Here is a 20739-nt window from a genome sequence, read left to right on the forward strand (position 1 = left end):
ATGTACCTCATTTATAGAGATAGTCAATTGGCTATGACTTATGGATGAGAAAATGTTATAAAACTAGCTTATCATGCTCCTGTTCAGTGGCCAACAGGTACATTTATTGTGGATATGCACTTATTTTTCCTTATACAAAAAAAAAAAAAAAAAATTATTTCTTGGTGAATTGTGGAATTTGTCTCATCAAAAACAAAAAAAAAAAATGCATTATGACATATAATGCTGTAATGATTTCTTGGTGAATGATAGGAAATGGACTGCCATTCTTCTTAACACTCATAAATTACATGAAACCACATCTTGGCACCAGGCTGCACATACTCGGTTAAAACAAAAGTAAATTCAGAGTAACTGTGAGTAGGAATATCTGACAATGTTGAATCTCCACAGTTATGTTCGAAAATACTATTCTAAATATTTAATTTTTTACAAGAAACGATCATAAAGTTATTTGTATTATTTAGATATTAGGGAATGATCATATGTAAACTTAATGAGGTCGTTGACCACCGCGCGAAGTGCGGGTAAATTACCTAGTTTTATTATAAATTCAATCTCTGTTTTTCTTTTTCCTTAAAAATGAATAGATGTATTTACTTGTATGATTTAAATGTCTCTTATTTTCTTAAAAAAGTGATTCTATGGTTGGGATTTGGTATGAGATGGATAACCTCGATGATATTGATATTCCAATCTTTCTTCTAAGAATGTATTTACTTACATTTTAATTCATCCATGGTCGTGCCTTGTGACACTGCAACACCCGTACTGTTGAAATGGTTCGTTATCAGTAGAGATGCTTCCACATGTGTCCTTTTTCCCAATGGTACTATAATTCCTATTCCTATCCCTTCATTCCCTCTTTAATTTGGTCTATCTACAATATTCTAAGAAATTCATACGCTCCGCGGATGAATCAAACAATGGAGTTTTGGTCAGAGCAAGCCGCCCAATTCTATTACCAGACATAATTGGGAGAAGTCCATCCAAAACTAGAGCTATTTGCACTTAATGCAGGTCTAAATCTGAATGGTTCAGACGTGAGGTCATTAAGTGCATTTGTTTATGTTAAATTTAAGTATTTATTTGGTGTGAATAGGTCTTAATCATTAAGATCTTGAACAAAATTTTAATATTATTGAGAGATATTTTGCGTGGATAATTTTTACCATCACTCTATCCATAATCACCAGCCACCTAATGTGCCGGTAGTTTTGACACATCTAATGCTCTTTAACTCTAAGTTTTACTTATTTTCGAGCAAGTTTGTGTTAGTTTGATATGTTTTGTGTTTTTTGCAGGTATTTTGAAGTTAGAATGCTCGGGAAGCAAAAAAACGAGGAAAAGAAGCAATCTGCTCTGATAAGCGTAAGGACGGACCATCAACATGCTCGACGGCCAGTCGAATTGCCTCGTCAAAAAGTTCCTGCAAAGTAACAAATCATCAGAGCATCATCAGATCGTCGACTTGCACCGTCGACATGGTCGATGGTCCGTCAAAGTGCTTCGATGGTGGAGTTCCTGTAGAATGAAAAAGGCATACTCAGATCGTCGATATGGTCGTTGAGCATGTCGACGACCGTCGAAGTGCAAAGACGACCGTTGAAGTGCAAACCGAGCTGGAACAAGACTGGGATTGAGTATTCCGAGTTTGACTTGTATAAATACATGTTTAGGTTTTATTTTTTAGACATCTGGAGTTTTTGACTTGTAGTCATTACTTTTGAGTTGTTATTGCTTTTGAAGATTTCCAGAAAATTACATTCATTACTTTCAAGTTTTATTCGTAAGTTCAATACAATAAGTCAATTATGCAATCTTCGATCTTTTATTGTTTTCTTGTTTCCATGAGTAGCTAAACACCTTTACTAAGGTTGTGAACCCAAGGATGGGTGTGTTGTGATTAGGGATCATGAAAGATATACGCATAATGGATTTTTAGGGTTTATTTGTTCTTCGTTTTCATCATATAGTTAGTGGTTGGAAACATTAGCTAACGCCTTAAACTTTAGTTTATTTGGGAAAATAGCTAGGGTTAGGTAAGAATAAATAACAAGAACTCAGAGCTTTAAACCTTGTGTAATAAATTCACTTAGGAATAAGAGGAATTTACATAATTAACCGTTTTTCATGCATACTTTCTTATCTTGGGAAAAAGCATAGAAAGAAATAATCTTTTCTTATTGTGAAATAGTTCAGATTCACATAGAGGTTAAGTGCATCCATACAAACAGTCCATTAGAAGTATATCAAGATCGATACCCATGATCATACACTTTATCTGAAGGGGACACAACCTTAATTCTTTTTACCCATATATTTACAACTTTAAATTTGCAGTCACTTTAAATTAGTCCACAAACCAAATCAACTATAAAACCATTTTTTTGGAATACACCAGGACCACAAGATTAGTATAATACTTGTTTAGTAAACTTTTCACACCATATTCTCTGTGGGATTCGACCCCAACCTTGTTGGGTTACTATATTTGACAACGTCTGCGTTATACCATTATAGGTGTAATTTGAGCGTATCAAATTTTGGCGCCGTTGCCGGGGAATACGGTTTTGAAATTACTAAATAGTGTTTACTCTTCTTAAAGTCTTTGTCATATTCTAACACACCTTGTTTGCTACCTTGTAAACTAGGTGATCATGGCCAACAACGAACTTCCAATCGAGAATGTTTTTGCTGATGAACCAGAAGCAGATGAAGGCTTTGCATCTGCAATCATTCATCCGAGGGTGACTGCTACTACTATCAAGTTTGATAATTTCCTCAATCATATGCTCAAACAAGAGGGATACTTTCGGAATGCAGTCGATGATGATCCTCACCAACATATAACAAACTTTCTGGATGTGTGCTCTCAGCATATCCAACGAGGTGTGACTCAAGAAGCAGTCCAGCTAAAACTCTTCAAATATTCGTTAGCCGGAGAAGCGAGCAAATGGTTCACAAAGCTACCCCGAAACTCTATTGCTACATGGGAAGAGATGGTCAGAGTGTTTCTCACCTGAGCAAAAGAGCTGAAATTCGTGATCAGATTTACGAATTCAAACAACGTAATGGGGTACAACTTTTTGAAGCTTGGGAGAGGTACAAAGAATATTTGGATAAGAGTCCAAACCATGATTTTGCAGAATAGATTTTGAAAGAGAAGTTTTACATAGGTTTAGATCCTATGACCCAAGTAATCCCCAATAATGCTGCCAGCGGATGTTTCATGAATAAGTCCTATGCCACTATTACTGATATACTTAATCGATTGACTACACACAGCCAAGCTTGACATTCAAGTAATTCTGATGGGCTATCACTGGGAACACCGTTGATTCAAAACATTATGAAAGATAGCCAGGAAACGCAGCAGACATTGGCACAATTGGCTACTAGTCTCTCTTTACTGACAAAGAGGCTTGATGAAAGAGAAGCAAAGAAAGTGAACGTTTGTGAGGATATCTCAGGCATGCCGCCTGGAATGTACCAAGTCCCAGAGGGCCCATATCAAGAGGGCCCCCGTTCGCAAATGGAGAATGTTCAGTATGCAGATTACATAGCGAAGGGGGATAGTCCTGGCCAATTCAGAGATACTGGCGACCCCAACAAGGGCAGGGGTCATATAATCAAGGGAACTACAACAACAACCAAGGGAACTATAATAACAACTATGGTGGACCGAACCAAGGGAGATACAACAACAACGGTAATTTTGGGAACAGAAGTTCCAACCCTTACATTCAACCAAAAGGGCAATCTAATGATCAAGGTAGTTTGAGGTTGGAGTCAATGCTTGAGAAAGTGTTGGAAAGTCAAACAAACACTGAAAAGACACTGTCTAGGCTATCAGAGACGGTGGTCTCTCATTCAGCAACTATTCAGAATCTTGAACAGCAGATGCGTGATCTTTTCAGAGAACAACATCCTGCTGGAAAATGAGGGCTTCCTAGTGATACTATTCCAAACCCGAAGAATGGTGGGGGCGTGGAACGTACTTTTGCTATTAGCACAAGGAGTGGTAAAATACTTCAAGGTGCTAACAAGAAGGTGGTTGATCTAGATCCGGTTATTGAGAAAGAAAATGTGAATTCTGATGTGCCTATTATTGATGAGGAAGTCCATGGTGAAGAAAAAGTTGTTGATATTCCAGAAGATGTTGCTGATAAAGGGAAACACACGATAAAAGGGGCTCTGCGCCCTTTGACTCAGATGTACAAAGCAAAGCCTCCCTTTCCTCAGAGGTTGGAAAAGAAGAATGATGACGCTAAGTGTCAGCAGTTCTATGATCAGTTGAAGCAGTTAACAGTGAATTTTCCATTCTTAGACGCTGTTAAAGAAATGCCCAGATTTGCTAAGTTTGTGAAAGACCTGTTTACGAAGAAAAGGTCTGTTCAACATGAGACAGTGAATTTAACTCATCGTGTAAGTTCTATTATTGCTTCATCACAGTTCAGAAGAAGGGAGATCCAGGGGCGTTTACCATTTCGTGCAATATTGGGCTTCATGCATTCTCCTATGCTCTGTGCGATAATGGGGCGAGTATCAACTTCATGCCCCTTGATATTTTCAAACAATCTGGATTGGGGACTCCTAGACCGACTTCTATATAATTACAGATGGCAGACAGATCTATCAAGAAGCCAGTAGGGGTTATAGATGATATGTTGGTGCAAGTGGGTAAGTTCATGTTGCCTGCTGATTTCGTGATTCTGGATTGTGCGGTGGATAGAGATATTCCCATCATTTTGGGAAGACCGTTCCTTGATACGGGAGGAGCGCTTATGGACTCTGAAAAGAATGAAATTAAGTTCTGAGTGAATGATGAAGAAGTGACTCTCCAAGCAAGCAAGGGAATGAAGTTGCCAAGCGCTTATGAGAGTATCTCGGTTCTTGATTCGTTTGATGGGATTGATGATGCTGTCGAACGTAAAATGGAAGAAGAAGGTCTGAAAGAAGCTCTCGCTGCAGTTCTGATGAACTTTGATGCTTGTGATATGGAGGGCTACGTGGAAACTATAAAAGTGCTTGAGGGTCTAGGTTCTTACACTTACCACCCAAGAAAGCTTGATCTTGACCTTGCAGCTCCCAGTACACTTGAGGTATGAGTTCCTTGGTCCGAACAAGACATTGCCAGTGATTATTTTAGCATTACTGACTGAGGAACAGATTGAGCGTTTAGTGGAGATTATGTGCGAATATAGACGTGCTATTGGTTGGACCATAGCAGATATTCGGGGTATTCCTTCTGGTATTTGTGAGCATAAAATTCAGCTAGAGGAGGACTGCAAGCCGAGTGTTGAGTATCAGCGGAGATTAAACCAGAATATGCAAGAGGTCGTGAAAAAGGAGATCATAAAGTGGTTAGACGCTGGGGTAGTGTATCCGATTGCAGACAGCAAGTGGGTTAGTCTTGTTCAATGTGTACCAAAGAAAAGAGGTATCACTGTGGTGCCTAATACAAAAATGAGTTGATTCCCACTCGTACAGTTACTGGGTGGCATGTTTACATGGATTATAGGAAGCTGAATTCTGCCACGTGTAAAGACCATTTTCCCATGCCTTTCATTAATCAGATGCTGGATAGGCTGGCTGGGAGGTCTTACTATTGCTTCCTAGATGGATACTCGGGCTATAATAAGATTAATATTGCCTTAAAAGATCAAGAGATGACGACTTTTACTTGTCCCTATGGGACATTTACGTGCAGTCGAATGCCATTTGGGCTGTGCAATGCTCCAACCACTTTTCAGAGGTGCATGCTGTCAATCTTTTCTGACATGGTAGAGGACTTCTTGGAGGTATTTATGGATGATTTCTCTGTTGTTGGTGATTCGTTTGATGATTGTCTTGACCATCTAGGTCAAGTGCTTAAAAGATGTGAGGAGACAAATCTGGTGCTAAATTGGGAGAAGTGCCACTTTATGGTGAAGGAAGGGATCGTTCTCGGTCACAAAATCTCTGAAAAGGGAATTGAGGTCGATCAAGTGAAGATAGATGTGATTGCAAAACTTCCTCCACCCATCTCAGTCAAAGGTGTTCGAAGTTTCTTAGGACATGCTGGGTTCTACAGGCGCTTCATCAAGTATTTCTCCAAGATTGCTAAACCGATGTGCAAGCTTCTTGAAAACTAGGCTAAAGTTTATGTTTGATGACAAGTGACGAAAGGCGTTTGATGAACTAAAGGAGCGCCTTACTACTGCTCCTGTGATTATTACTCCAGATTGGTCCTTGCCTTTTGAGTTGATGTGTGATGCTAGTGATTTTGCAATAGGTGTTATTCTTGGCCAGATGCACAATAAAATTATGCACCCGATCTACTATGCTAGTAGGACACTTAATGCAGTGCAGATGAACTACACGGTGACTAAGCAAGAACTGCTTGCAATAGTTTATGCTTTTGAGAAGTTTTGGTCCTATTTGCTGGGGTCCAAGGTTATGGTGTACACTGACCATGCTGCGTTGAGGTATTTGATGGAAAAGAAGGACGCTAAGCCATGACTGATTCGTTGGGTCCTTTTTTTACAAGAGTTTGATTTCGAGGTAAAAATCGAAAGGGATCCAAAAATCAGGTCGCAGATCATCTCTCTAGGCTTGAGGAAACTGGGGTGCCAGCAGAAGAACTTGATATTGAAGATGCATTTTCGGATGAAAAATTGTTGGCGGTATCTATGTAGGTGGCACCTTGGTTTGCTGATTTTGCTAACTACTTGGTAACTGGTAGCAATCACGACGAGATAAAATCGTATCAGAAAAAGAAGTTTTTGCGGGATGTTCGTCAGTACTATTGGGATTAACCGTACTTATTCAGAACTTGCGCTGATAACATTATTCGGTGTTGTGTCCCAGAGAGTGAGGTATTGGAGATTTTGAAGGCTTGCCACGACTCTCCAGTTGGGGGACATCATAGTGGTACGAGGACTGCTGCCAAGGTTCTCGAATGTGGTTATTATTGGCCTACTCTCTTTCATGATGCTAATCTGATGGTGCGTTCTTGTGATCAGTACCAAAGGCAGGGGAATATTGGTAGGAGGCAAGAGATTCCTATGAACTTTGTAATGGAAGTTAAAGTGTTCGATATTTGGGGAATTGATTTTATGGGTCCCTTTGTAAGCTCTTGTGGCATGAAATACATCTTGGTGGCTGTTAATTATGTCCCCAAATAGGTAGAAGCGGTGGCTTTACCTAATAATGAAGCCAAGAGTGTCATGGGATTCTTGAAAAAGAATATATTTACTCGTTTTGGTACCCCAAGGGCAATAATCAGTGATGGTGGTTCTCATTTTTGCAATAAAGCCTTTGCGGGATTGATGGAGAAGTATGGAGTCAAGCATAGGGTGGAAACCCTGTATCATCCTCAGACAAGCGAGCAAGTTGAAGTCTCTAATCGGGAGATAAAGAGTATTTTAGCAAAGACGGTGAATGCAAACAGAACTGATTGGGCCCGCAAGCTCGATGATGCTCTATGGGCCTACTAGACTGCCTTCAAAACTCCGATCGGGAGTTCGCCTTTCAAGCTAGTTTTTGGTAAAGCATGCCATCTGCCAGTTGAAGTTGAACATAAGGCCATGTAGGCCTTGAAGAAATTGAACATGAATTGGGAAGAATTGACTAAACTCAGGTGTTTCAGCTCAACGAGATGGATTAGTTCTGCAATCAGGCATATGAAAGTGCAGCACTATACAAAGCGAGGATGAAGCAGTATCATGACAAGAAAATCCTGAAGCGAGAATTCTACAAGGGAGACCCCATCCTGCTATTTAATTCTAGATTGAAGCTGCTTCCGGGCAAATTGAAATCACGGTGGTCAAGTCCCTTTAAAGTGGTAAGTGTCTCACCCCATGGAGCTATTGAATTGAAGTCCGAAGATGGAATTCAGACATTTAAGGTGAACGGGCAGAGGGTAAAGCACTACCATGGTATGATTGAGGGAGATAAAATTATTGACCGATATCGGTTGAAGCACTTGGGAACGAATGCTGACTCGGCGAGTCCCGACCAAGAGTAAATTGATAACACCGTCGTGCTGCGATGTTAAATCAAGCGCTTCTTGGGAGGTAACCCAATTTTAAAATTCTGTAATTTTGTTTCTATAGGTTTTAGTTACTTTTTGTTTTTTTATAGGTGTTGAGTGCGCAGGAACTGAAACTCGGAAAACCAGCAAAGTGACACCAGAGCACATGTCGATGGTCCGTCAATGTACAATAACGGTATGCAGAGCTGAACTTCTGAGAATTAGCAACTGTTAATATGTAGGTAAATAAGTCGACGGACCGTCGACACGTTCGACGACGCTGTTGAAGTGCTCGTCAACAGGTAAGCTCTTTCCTTTACTTTTTTGTCGTCTTTACGCTTTGACGAGTGTCGACGACTCGTCCAAAAACTTTGAAAAATAAAATAAAAAGGGAAAACAGTTGCGAATTTTTTTTAACGAGCAGAGTATATTAAAACCTCCCACAGTCACGTATAATACTCCCCTACCAATTCAAATCCAGAACTCCCTCCATATTCCTCCATAACTCCCATAATTTCCTCCATAACTCCCTATTAATTTCTCCACCTTCCTTCACAAATTAAATGAAAAAAAAACCTCCATTCTCATCTCCACTAAAAAAATAAAAATAAAAACTGAAACCCTCTGCCCTTGTTTGCGAAAATTGCTCTGTTTTTCTTCAATATTTGCTCCAGTATTCTTCTACTTCTTTTGTGAATCAGGTATGTTAAGAGAATTTCGTCCCTTTCTTGGTTTTATTTTGGTCAATTTGCTCGAAAATCTCTAGAAAACATGACCTAGGACTCCTAACTTAATGGGTACTGAAATTGGGAGATTAGGGTGTGTTTTTACCATGATTAAATCAATTGGGGTAGTGATATCTGTAATGTGAATACTAAAGGCAGAAATTATGACTTAGGGTCTGTACTTGTTGAATGAAATCCATGCTTAAATTTGTGACATGGTGAAATTTTTGGTTGGGGGAAGGGAATTTGGTATGATTACTGTTAGATGGACTCGTGGGGACGAGAATATCGTGCCCCCGTTGAGTCGACAGGAATTTTGATCAACTTGTTAGTTCATTATGCCCGCCGATGGTCCGAAATAGAGGAATTTTGTTGAAACATGATGCTTGAGGAGTGAAGTCTGAGTAACTCCAATGGGTTGGAGGGTATTTCGATTAAAAATCCTGATTTGAAATCGTTATACCCACCAAACGAAATTCGGATAATTGCCTAAAGTCAAAAAGGTTGAAATTGAGGGTGAAGTTTGAGTAACCCGAAGCCCCAAAACCCCAAATATGCTTAATAATGAAAAATATGGGTTCTCTGACTGAGGGGAGTGGAAAACGCAAAACCAAAATAAATTTGATGTCTGTTAACTGTTAGTTGCTGCTGTAGGGCCGTAAACATGTCGACGGCACCGTTGACAGGTCGATTGCACCGTCGATAGGTCGACTGACCGTCTTTGTACAAAGACAGTCCCGTCGAGCTGTTTGACGATCCGTCGACAGGTTCGACGGTCCGTCAAAGCGCATCGACGGTCTGCAGACAGAAAATATCAGAGAACTGAAACTTAACAATTTTTTTAAAACTAACTGTGTTTGATTTCACTCGTACAGATTGACTAGATTGTGATTTTTGATGATTACAGGTATGGCGCCACCTAAATTAACAACCACCCGAGGGGGTGGCTCGAAGCAAACTCGAACAACGGGTCGAAGAAGGCCCAGTGGCCAACCCACACTTCTAGACGAGGAGGATGAGCCTGAGGTTATGCCCGTGCGGAAGAACAGGGCTGCTCCTCCCCTGTGGAACAGGCAGGTCATAGTACCGGCTTCTACACCTCCCAGTTTCTCCCAGTATGACGAGAAGGATTCATCTATATCTGGGTCCGGTGATGGATCCGAGGAGGAGGGATCAGAGGCTGCATCTGGAGATGCCTCACCTATTATGCGAGCACATTCTACTGAGGATGCTGCTCAATCCTCTCAGGCACATTCTAGATCCCATATCCGTCAGAGCTCACAGCCTGGTGATGATGAGGCTGACACTGATACTGATGCTGAGGCAGCTAGGGCTCGGGAACTTAGAAGCAAGAAGCTTGAAGATCACTTCATTGTTGAGGGTGCCAAGCAACTGTATGAATATGGCATTGAATTAAAAGGTGACAACACTCAGCATGAGAACCACACCATAAATGAAGAGTGGCGAATTAGTTTTGAGGGCTAGAGATCTTACCCAGGGCAAGAAAGCTCATGCGCCACTATCAACTAGAGTTTATGCAGGAGCCGCCTGAGGAGTATTGCCCGATTTTGGTTCATGAGATATATGTCGCATATGGGGCCTTGATCAGAAAAGTTAGAAAGAAGCGCCAGAAATTGAGGGAGATACCGAAACTAAGCGAGGTTGAGATCAGAGGGGTGAGTGTTGATATATCTGCCCAGGCTATCAACAGAGTATATTTCGGTAATAACTACACCACCCTAAGGCAAACCATTGAGCTAGAAGACAAATTGCTAAGACGCAAGGAACAATCCGTAAGGGACTGGGTAGCTACAGTGGTAGGTAGCCCAACCAAGAGAGCCGAGTGTACTAATTTAAAGAATCAGATAAAGAAGAGTTGGTTGACTCTAGAGGGCAAATTTTGGTAGAGTGTGGTGCAGTTACGGCTTCTCCCCACTCAGGCCGATAATGCTCTTATAGTTGACAGGCAGGTTGTTGTAGCCGCGTTGATTTCCAGATACCCGATTGATTTCGGGGGGTTGTCTAGTACGGAGAAACAGTTGAGGGCTTCCCAGCCCAACACTTCCCTGATATTTCCATGCCTGATTACAGAGCTTGTTCGGAGGTCACAGGTGCGGTTTATAGATGATGTCGACCACCGAATTACAGCTTCGTCAGTTTATTCGGTAGAAAAGAGTAAGAAGGAGGTCGTTGATGAGAGCCATGGGGAAGCGGATGGGTTCCCAGTGGCACTTGGAGAGGTACCCCTACCGCAGGAGCTGATTCATCCCGCGGCCGCGGGTGACTCTACACAGGAGTTACCCGCCACTGCTGCCCCTATTACTGAGACTATACAGGCTACAGATTCTGAGATCCCAGCTACTAATATTGGAGATTATCCATTGAGACTCAGACTGATATTCCTGAGCTACAGACTTCGACTCTACCTCCTCCGAGTTCAGTCCCACAGCCAGCGGGTCCAGCTGGACAGCCCCAGGGTACCGCCAGAGTTGATCCATATGCTTTCTCAATGGACAACTTTAGAAAATTTGCAAAACAGGCGGCTACAGCGGACCAGCAGTCAAAGATCATAGTAAATCAGCTGGATGATTATGTGAGGAGGAAAGTGGATGAGGCATTGGATCTTTTGAGGGCGACACTGTCCACTCAGCTAGATGGATTTGAGATGGCCCGCCCGACCAATCCCGCTGATGCTTTGAGGGTAGAGTTAGAGCAGCTTAAGGTTGATGTTGCATTATTGAAGGCCCATGATCCAAGCCTAGTAGCAGCACCACCGTCTGTTACGGAAGCGAATGAGGAGGAGCTTCCAGTGGTGCAATTAGTTGCGCCTGCCGCAACATGTGATCGGGGAAAGAGAAAGAGAGTGGCCCGTGATGAGGAGGAGATGCGAGAGATCACTCGCACTAGGGGCCGAAGTATAGAGGAGCAGCAGGTGGAAGAGGCCATTTAGAGATCGCTCATGGAGAACGTCCAATTTGGGACTAGAGGAGCCATCTCGAGTAGTGCTCCCAGCGGTGAGACATTTCCACCGCCGCTTCCTACTCCAATGCCAGTGCCTACGGGCACCACTATTGAATGTTGCTGCTGACGCTGCTACAGAGACTGTTGTTGGTGCGGTTGCACCACCTGATGCCTCGCAGAACGATAAGTCGCGAGATAAGCAGCGCGCCTAGTGCGCCACAGGTATTCCTACCCCCTGGTTTTACTTTTTCTGCATTGGGGACATTGCATACTTTTACAGTTAGGGTGGGAGTATTTGATGTATTATATATATGTTTAGGACCCCCTCGACTTTTCTTTGCCATGGTTCTTTTTCCTGAAGGGTTTATTTCTTGTTGAACCTGGAATGTTTAGGTCGTGTTTAGATAAAATAGAGTAATGTTGACTTATGTGGTGGTGATTTGATTAACTTAGGACTATCTTATTTTGATTTTGAGAAAAAGTACTCCCCTCCAAATTTTTTGAAAAAATGGACTTGGTTGTTTAATTGACATGCATGCTTCTTTGTGTGACATTTAGATTATTGGGTTACCTTGTGTGCGGAATTATAACAGGGGACTAGTGTGTTGACAATTCTGATGCCATGTGTTGTGAGGTTTTGTAGATATATTCTCTAGTTGTGCATGTAATCTAGAACTTTCCTGGTTAGTCATGCCTGCATTCTGAAGATAAGTGAAGCCGTGAAATGATCTAAGGCCTTGTTTGTGTTAGGAACCCCTGTTTAGCCTAAATATAAGCCTACCCATAGATTAATATCCCTTGTTAGCCATTTTGAGCCTGAAAATCTATTCTCTGACTAGCCGTAACAAGTCGATATCCGTTCTGAATATCCATCTCTTTGCACCCAGTCCCTCCTTGGCACTAAATAATAAGATTAAGGCTAAAAGCCTAAGTTGGGGGTGATAGGTGGACTAAGGGGACCACGAGGCGTAAGCCTAAAGTGGGGTTGAAGTAAAATGCCTAGTTAAAAGACAACGGTGTGGCAAGTGTAGAGAAAAAAATGATGAAAAGAAAAAAAACAGCAAACGAAAAAAAAAATTGAGAAGTAGAATCGCAATAAAACCACATCGAGGAAACAAAACGAAAGAAGGGAAGAAAACAAAAAGCGAAAGGGTAAAAGAGAAGAATAAGATGTAGTGTTCAAGGAGGGTGAGTCACAGTTATCCAAATATCTATCCTACCCGTCCCCAAGCCTACATTACAACCTTGAAAAAGTCCTAGTGTGATCACAGCCGAACTGTCCAAAGTCGAGGGCGCTGAAAATAAGGGCAAGCTTATGGTATTTGCATGCATAGCTAGAGAATTTCGTTGTGAGTGTGAGTGTGAGTCCTATTCTGTGTGTACATATATGTTGGGACATTCTTTGGTCTTTGGGAGGGCATTAGAATTTGTTAAGTGACTGGTTTCCCGTGAGTCTTAGTTTGTGTGCTGATACACCCAAATTACACCTTTGAGATCAGGAGTAAGCGGTCATTGTCAAATATAGAACCCAACAAGGTTGGGGTCGAATCCCACAGAGAATACAATGAAGAAATATACTCGATAAGTGTAACACCCGACTGTTAGTCTATATTTCAAGGGGAAAGGAAATATAATAAAAGTTTGATTGTTGTTTGTTCATTAATAATTCAGAATGTTTATAAGGTGTAACCAATTGGTAAATGGGACTAAGGTTGTGGTTCCAATGGAAAGTAATGCAATTGGGTATCAATTCAACTTATTTACATGCCTAGGTGCATTAAGCCAAGGGTCACGCGATTCTTGCCAAAAGTTTTCCAACCAAATCAGCAAATTTCATCCTAGGCTTTTCCAAGCCCTAGAATGTTTTATAAGAGAACACCCATGTAGCCTCAACTAGCTTTCCTATTCCTAGCTCAAGCTATTAGATGGATTTAATGACCCACATTGTTGCTATTAACTCTTTTCCTAGCCTCTACTTTCTTTTTCAAGCAAAGTAATGGTATTAAGGCACAAGTAATGTTGTACACCATCACAAGACATTAATGCTTGAAGAGTTAATAGAAAACACCATTAGCATATAAATGTAGTATGAATATGAAACCCAATCACATAACTAACACATTGGATCCCACAACCTTAGCTGAAAGATTAGCTAATGATATTCATTAAAAGTAATTCAATCAAGTAAAATGTATTCATAAATCTTACAAAAGTGTTGGATAGAGAAGATGACAAAGCCAAAAGAAATCTTTTAAATACTTCACCAACCAACAATAAATGAACTCCACAAGAGTATGCTAAAAACTGTAGAATAATATCCAATCCAAAACCCTAGCAATCTATTTATAGCATGTCCAAAACGGGAACAATTTCCAGACAAAAATGCCCCTGTGCATAGGGTGCGATTCGCACATAGTGTCGCATGTTCAACCCGTGAGTCGCAGGTTTCACCAGACCATCGTAAGTGTCGCATCTTTAGTTATTTGTTGAGCAGCATCCGCGACACCATACGCGATTCGCATGTTACACCTGCGTCTCGCAGGTGGTGTCGCATGTGGTTTCACATGTGGTTTCTTATTTGGTCCTCTCTGTCAACAGGTGCTGCACCACCTGCGACTCGCATGTGGTACCTGCGATTCGCAGGTGGTGCCATTGTTCAGTTCTGCTGGGTTTTTGCTTCATTTTGCTTTGTTTTGCTTCAAATTGCTTCAAGTTGCTTCCGGCACATGTTATTCTACAAATTGACACAAAAACACGAGAAACGACATCAAAAGCACTTGGGGAATTACAAAATACTAAGTAATTGGCGTCGAATGAGCCGTAATTTCACGACTCATCAACACCCCCAAACTTATACTTTTGCTTGTCCTCAAGCATTTAAAACAGAACTACCATATATGCCAATTGCTAGGTACTACAACGATGATCGCAATCAGCCAAAACATAATTGTTCCAAATACAAGTTCCCCTCCCTCTTGTTGCGAGACATGGTGCCTTTCCTCAGTAGGAGAGCATTAACCAACTGATGCACTTGATGACACAATGTTATTCTATCTTTAAAAGAAACGGCTTCAAATGAGGCATCAAGAAGTAATTCTTTCATTGAGCCTAGTAATCCACATGCCCTCACAATAAGACCAAAGAAAGTCCCCCACACACATACTCATGAATAGAAATTGGGACAAAAGACGAGTAAGGAGAGAACCACTCACACTTAGAAAAGAAAATGTACAAGTACAAAAAATGTGGTGCCACTTGCCTTTTAAGTATTTATCCACTAATATAAACACACTTTGTTCAAAATCAATTAGTACTTGCGGGTCATAGTTAAGGTTCGGGGTTAAGGTAGGGTGAAATTTGGGTAAGAGTGACTTGACGTCTCCCTAAGCATTTCCGAATACGCTTCCTTCACCTAATCCGTTCCTTCTGAAGCATTTAAGCATTATCCTCCAATTCGTGCGTCCTACTGCCAATATCATTATTTCTTCTCTTGTTTTCCATTTATTTCTTACATCACAACCATTATTCACACCTTTCTCTACACAAATATCTACATATACATTTTTTTTATAGCTACCACCCCCAAACTTAAGCGCTTAGCCAATTGTAGCGTATTCCATTTGCTTAGGGAGATAGGATGTAAAAAGGTGGGTAAACAAGGGAAAAAGGAATAGGGCCTGTCACAAGGGTGTAATGAAAGAAAAGAAAAACAAAGTTACGGCTCAAAAATGGGTTAACTAGGATATCAATGCAATGGGTAGAAATTTTTAGGTTTAGTGGCGGTCCAAAGAGAGCCTAATATCCTTTTTCAAACAAGTGTAGTGTAGTATTTCGCCTTGAGACACTTTCCGGGCAAGTTCTAGATCACAATTATGCATAAGACTAGAACAATAACCTTTCACACACATGGCACATGGATTACTTTGCTATCTTCTAACTACTTCTCAACCCATCATTCTAGACTTGCAAAACACTTGTGTGTCACCAAATGAGTCATGATAGTGTTGCTCCTCCCCTCTGAGTACATATGCAAGAATTTTTAGGAAGGGTGTGGTCAAAATACGATGGAAAAACAAAATAAGAAAAAATTATAAATTTAAAAACCGATCAACCATCACTATTATACTTGGCAATGACAAACTACAAGTGCACAAACTTAAACATGAGCTATCCTAAAATAATAAAAACAAACATATGACCTATCCTACAACAATAAAAACAAACATATGCAGCGTGAGCTGTCCTACCCCTAACAAAAGGAATATGCAGTGTCCCCAATGCATCAAAATGTAGTACAAGGGATGAGTAACTCAAGATGGACGCATCATGCGTCCGATGGCGACTGATCAGCAGGGAGGACCTCCAACGGAGGTACGATCAATGGAAGCGGGGCAGTGTCACCCTCTAGCCCGGGTGTCAGTATCTCAGGCCCCACAGACGGGGGCAATGGTGTGTCAGCTGGAGGAGCGGTGGATGAACTGGCCTCACCCGCCCTCGGGGGTCGAGATGCCCCCCTGGATTTCCTGCTTGCCTCTAGGGACTGCTGCATCGCCACATATGTGTCAATCTCATTCTCAGTGATACCAGCAGCCCGGGCGGAAGTACGTGCCTCCTCAACAGCTGGGTCAACCTCCAGCTCCTCATCAAACTCTTCATCACTTTCTTCCTCCTCTTCTTTCTCAGTGTCTTTTTCCTCCCCAGTTGGCTCCACCACCCCTTTTCCCGAAGGCATGGCAGGCGTTGTGGGCCTAGTGGAGAATAAGGAGGCATCGGAAGGTAGAATGGGTGCACTGAGCTCAATGTCGGGGACCTGTAATACTCAAATGTCCTCCTTGACCTTAGCTAGGTCCGCCCGAATGGCCGGAAGGCCACCTACACTACCCCCCTCATTCTGCTCCAACCGACGATCAATGTGGCGAACATGCTCCTTAATTTTGTCCTGCTCCGCCCTAATATCTGTGAGCGCCTGAGTGTAGGGTGCCATGGCTGTCTCAATTGCCTCTTTCACAAAATTGGGAAGCCTCTCAACCAACCAATTAACTTTAGCATCTGCTGCCCGGAGTACTCGCATACCTTCGGTAGACACTCCACGGGCTGCTGTGGTGGATGGCGGAACCGTGTCAGTGGGAACTGTAGTGGAAGAAATTGGAGGGTCAGACCTCGATACTTGAGGGGCAGTGGTGGGAGTTGTCTCCTCATCATCGGTGGCCAAGTCTTCGGGCTCAAGAATATGAGCATCAAGTGTTGTTCCCGAAGCTCTTGGCTCTGTGCTCACCCGCTTTCTCTTCCTAGTCCCCGGTTCTAATTTGGTGTAAACAATCATTTGATCAGCCGGTAAATTCCTGTCCACCCGAGGAATATCACGAACCTCTTTCCGGTGGCATAATGTAGTGATCAAACGAGATAAAGGGAGCGATGTGTTCTTTTGAGTGGACCTATTCTTGATCTCGTCTCGGATAATTACCCCCCACATTGACAAGGTACCCGGACATGAGTGAAGCAATGAGAATACACTTTATAATAGGTATGTTAGTTCTATGCTTGGAAGGACTCACCCGCGATGATACTAAGGATAACCAAAACTTGGCTTCGCGGTTAAAAGTGTTCTTCTCAATCGGGACAGATGGATCCAGCCATGGTGGAGTCCCTGAGGCAATCACTGAAGCTACCCACTGTCGTTGCTCCTCCGGGTTTTCCATCTTCAATTCATATTCAGAACTAACCGGAGGCCAACCTTCAACAGGGTCTATTTCGCTGCGTTGCTCATATAAGATCGATGTTATGGTATCAGCAGCACAATCAATCTCCTTCCCCCGAACCGAAACCCAACAGAGGTGCTCCATGTTTTTCTTTGGTGTGCGGCGCGTCCTCTTTGTATTCAATGTAGCCGCATAAGCTGGATAGAATTTCATTACCAGGGACGGACAGTATTCAGTAGGCTGCATGAAATAGGTCCATCTCAAGGCCTCAAGCTTGCGAATGATGCCCGGACATTGATCTTGCAGCCCCTGTAGAGTGACCCTCTTTTTGACAATGAGGCCCCGGACTGGATTCCCATCAGGTTTAATTGTATTCCAAGTCTTATACAGCTCCCTGGATCCAGGCACGGTGAACAGTTGCTCCATTGCCTCCCTTCGTTGACCTCTGGTGACGGCATCCTCGGGATCAGGGGAGGAAGCCCCATGTGTCCCCTCTTCAGACTGGGGGACGGGATCAGCCGGTGCCTTTTCTTTTCTCTTAGAGGTGGAGGTTTGTCGTGTTGCTCGTCTTCCTCCACTTTCAGTTTGATTTGATCGAACCATCCTGCACAACATACAAAAATATACCCATTATTTATGGTGTTCGTTTAGCAACAATAAAGAGGTATATATAAGAAAAACACAAAAAAAAAACAAAGTATTGAAGGGTGGCACCACCTGCGAAACATCACATGCGAGTCGCATGTGTGACCTACGACTCGCGGGTAGTGTCGCGGATGATGCTAGAAAACAAGTTCTTCACTGTCAACACCTGCTGCAGAAGGTGCGATTCGCATGTCAAACATGCGAATCGCGGATGCTGCTCGCAGGGGAGACACTTGATTTCATTTTCATTCATTTTTTTTGTTTTACACACGACACAGATGAACACACACCAGAACATATTTACGTACTTTTTTCCTTTAATAGCGTTGTGATGTGGCGTGATTTTTACGCCACAATCGATACTTTTCGGCTATAAGTTTTACTTGTTGTTAAGCAAGTCGATGTGATTTTACGTGTTTCTTAGTGTTTTTCTGGTAAAGGAACAGATTTGGCACAATCATAGTTGAAGTGCAGAACCAGGTCGTAAATTGAGGTTTACGGCTCGTATTCTACAATAAGGGCCATATTCCGTGGTCGTATTAAAGGATTTCGGAAACAGAAAGTCAAGTTGAGAAGATGGTGATTTACGAGCTGAGTTTACGGACCGTATTTCAGTTTACGGCCCGTATTCCATCACGTATGTAATCATTCAAGCGTCTGGCAGAAAGTCTGAGATTAGCAAAGTGAAAGACGACCAAGCAGTTTACGGACCGTAAACCACTTTACGTTCCGTATTTTGGAAGGTTAGTTGCACACAGCTAAGAAGACGATGTGGGCGTAAACCATTTTTACGGTCCGTAAAGTGATTTACAGACCGTATTTCATCATGACGGGACTGAAGTGCAAAATCTGTAACTTATGTAATTTCGAAACGTATAAATAGTCATTGTAGGGTTTTAATATTCATCATTCATTATATATTTGTCTCTTGACTTAGGATATTAATTCTCTCTAGTTTTTGAAGATTCAAACATCAATTCAAGTATTACGAATTCCTTTTTTATTCCAAAGTAAGCAATTATGAATTCTTCAATTTCTTATTTCTTGTTCTTTATCATGAGTAACTAAATTCCCTTACTAGGGTTGTAAACCCAATGATGGGTATTTTGTGATTGGGTTGTGATTGATATACAAATAATGGATTATTAGGGTTTAGTTATTCTTCATTCTTCATTCATAATTAATGGTTGCAAACATTGATTAAAGCCATAAATCCTAAATTTATTTGGAAAAATAATTAGGGTTGGTAAGAATAATTAACAAGGACTCAAAGCTTTAAACTTTGTTTAATAAATTCACTTAGGAATAAGAGGAATTTACTTGGCATGATTAATCGTTCTTCATAATCACTTTCTTATATTTGGGAAAATCATAGAAAGATATAATCTCTATTTATTGGGAAATAGTAGAGATTCACATAGAGATTAAGTGCATTCATATAATGATCCATTACAAGTATATCAAGATCAATACCCATGATCATACACCCTATCTAACGGGGACACAACCTTAGTTTCTTTTACCATAAATTTCCACCAAAACAATAGTTTAGAAATTAGTCATAGACAAAACCCAACTTTTACCAACATTATCGGATTAAGATATTAGACCTAGAACTTAGCATTTACGACTTTAGCAACCTTTTCACACCATATTCCCTGTGGGATTCGACCCCAACCTTGTTGGGTTACTATATTTGACAACGTCCGCGTTATACCAATAATAGGTGTAATTTGAGCGAATCAAATTTTGGCGCCGTTGCCGGGGAATACGGTTTTGAAATTACTAAATAGTGTTTGCTTTGATTAAAGTCTTTTGCTTATTCCATCACACCTTGTTTGCTACTTTGTGTAAACCAGGTGATCATGAATCTAAATCAGCAAAACAATCGTGCTGGTAATCAACAGAATCGTTTGAACAATCAAGCGAGCGAATCTGATGATGAGAATATTTTTGCTGAACTTGCTCAAGAGGAAGACTATGCATCTGCTATTGTTCAACATCGAGTTGGAGCTGCTACTGTGAAAATTGACTCATCTCTGTACCAGCTGCTGAAACTTGAGGGATACTTTCGGAACTCTATTGAGAATGACCCTCAACGTCATTTGCAGAATTTTGTGGATGTGTGTGCTAATCACATCCAGAATAATGTTCCACAAGATGCTATTCGGTTGAGGTTATTCAAATATTCCTTAGCTGGAGAGGCTAGAACATGGTTCGAGAAACTGCCCCGAAATTCAATTACTTCCTGGGCAGAGATGGTTGCGGCTTTTCTGACAAAGTGGTACCCCCCTAGCAAGAAGGCTGAGATTCGCGACAAGATATATGAGTTTAAGCAGCGACCGGGGGAACAACTGTATGAAGCTTGGGATAGATTCAAAGAGTATTTGTAGAAGAGCCCGAATCATGGTTTTCCGGAAAATATTTTGATAGAGAAGTTCTACCGAGGGTTGATTCCAGTGACACAGTCAGTAGCTAACAATGCAGCTGATGGGTGTTTTATGAACAAGACGTTCCGACGAGTGACCACGATACTTAACAAGCTGACAACTCATAATCAGGCTTGGCACTCGAACAATGCTGATGTGGTCCCGTATGGTAGTGCTATGCTCCATAATATAGTGAAGGAGAATCAGGACACCCAACAGACATTGGCAGAGCTTGCAACAAATATTTCCTTGCTGACAAAGAA

General features: G+C 41.6%; 1 non-coding gene across 1 annotated transcript; it reads right to left on the bottom strand.

The window, feature by feature from the left end:
- Positions 1–20354: 20354 nt before the first annotated feature.
- Positions 20355–20460, bottom strand: LOC132638936 (small nucleolar RNA R71). The gene has a single exon (XR_009581992.1). It is a non-coding gene; the product is annotated as a small nucleolar RNA R71 (small nucleolar RNA).
- Positions 20461–20739: the final 279 nt, after the last annotated feature.

This window comes from Lycium barbarum, chromosome 4, assembly GCF_019175385.1.
Source record: "Lycium barbarum isolate Lr01 chromosome 4, ASM1917538v2, whole genome shotgun sequence".
Lineage (NCBI taxonomy): Eukaryota > Viridiplantae > Streptophyta > Magnoliopsida > Solanales > Solanaceae > Lycium > Lycium barbarum.